Consider the following 1,796-nt stretch of genomic DNA (forward strand, 5'->3'; position numbering starts at 1 on the left):
TCTTTGAACAACTCATTCTTTAGTGGAAGAGAAAGTCACAGAAATAGTTTGTTCATTTATTCAGTTATCCAACAATATTTATTTATTTATTTATACAGGGTCTTGCTCTGTCACCCAGGCTGGAGTGGAGTGGCACATTCACAGCTCAGTAAAGCCTCGAAATCCTGGGCCCAAGCAATTCCTCTGCCTCAGCCTCCTTAGCAGCTTGAACTACAGCTGGGCATCACCACAGCTGGCTAAGTTTTAAAATTTTTTGTAGAGATGGAGTCTTGCTATGTTGCCTAGGCTGGTTTCAAACTCCTGGCCTCAAGCGATTCTCCCACCTTGGCCTCCCAAAGTGCTGGGATTCCAGGTGTGAGCCACTGTATCCTGCCTCACCATTTATTAGGTGCCCACTATTCACTAGTTGCTATTGCAAAGCAGAATCAGACATAGTTCCCTGTCTTCAAGAAACTTATAGTTTTTAGAAGGCAGATAAATACAAAAAAAAATTACAACCCAGATAAATGATAATATAATGTAATAAATCCCCTGTAAGAAAAGACATTGTAAGGTTTCAGGGAACAGGAGAGGATAGAAGTCTCCCTGGGACATGGCTCCACAAATGAGAAGGCTTATGTTTCAGTGGAGACTTGAAGAATGTGTAAGAATTTGTCATGAGAAGCATCTTCTGCTTGTCCAAACGCACCACACTGTCTTGCCTCTGAGCCTTTACACCTGTTGTTCCTCTCTCTAGACCAGTTCCCTCTTCCCCTTTCCTGACCTGAGTAAAACCGCACATCTTTTTAGTATCAGCTGGAGTGACATTTCCCTGGAAGTCTTCTTTCAGATGCCCTTTCCCCATTCTACATGCAGATTACAGACTTAAGTGTCATGGGTTTCCATAGAACTGTGTATGTATGCAAAAGTTGGAGGGGGGTAGAGTTTTTGTTCTTTATATGAGAAGAAGTAAGAAGTTCAGTGTGGCTGAAGCATAGGGTACATGGCTCACAATAATATTTGTGGAATAAATGAATGAATGGATGAATGCCTGAAAGAGCTGTAATTTTAAGGCAGGAGAATAGGCTCTGGAGCCAGGGAACCTAAGGCAGATTCACACTGACTTCCTAGAACCAAATCAAAAGGAAAACCCCAACTTCCCACACCTTAGTAACAAAAGGACTGGAGGCTACTCCTTTTGCAAACCCCCTGCCTTTTTGTTTCTGTGTGGCAGATGGAAAATTGAAAGTATTTCTGCAGCCAATCAGACGTCTGCATAGGAGCGTAACTTTGTAGGTTCACTTCAGACTCTGATTGGTTGTACAACTAGAAAACCAGATCAGTAACCTGGGAACCCAAGTCTTGGAAAGAGTTTCTTTTACCAGAACATGCTTCCTGAGGGAGCAGAAAGCAGGAAGCCTGTGATTTGTTTCCTCTCAGTTTCAGTCCACCTGGTACCTGGACTTATCACCATCCTTGTGCTTGGTCTCAGCTTCCCGCCCCCACCCTCCCTCTTGGAACACTTTGCAGCCTCTGATTGGTTGCTTTGTGCAACCAATCAGACTAATTGTGGGGCAAGTCTTTGTTTGCATAGAAGTGTAACTTTGTAACTTCATTTCAGCCTCTGACTGGTTGCTTTTCACAACCAATCAGATTGATTGCGGGCCACTACTTCATTTACATAGAGTGTACCCCAAGTAACCAAAGGGAAACCTCTAGAGGTTATTTAAACCCCAGAAAATTCTGTAAAGGGGCTCTTGACCCCTGTGCTCAGGTCTGCTCTCACCCTGTGGAGTGTACGTTCATTTTCAATAAAT

The sequence above is a fragment of the Aotus nancymaae genome, unplaced genomic scaffold (assembly GCF_030222135.1).
Source record: "Aotus nancymaae isolate 86718 unplaced genomic scaffold, 86718_ANA_hifiasm-v0.15.2.pri h1tg000007l, whole genome shotgun sequence".
Taxonomy (NCBI): domain Eukaryota; kingdom Metazoa; phylum Chordata; class Mammalia; order Primates; family Aotidae; genus Aotus; species Aotus nancymaae.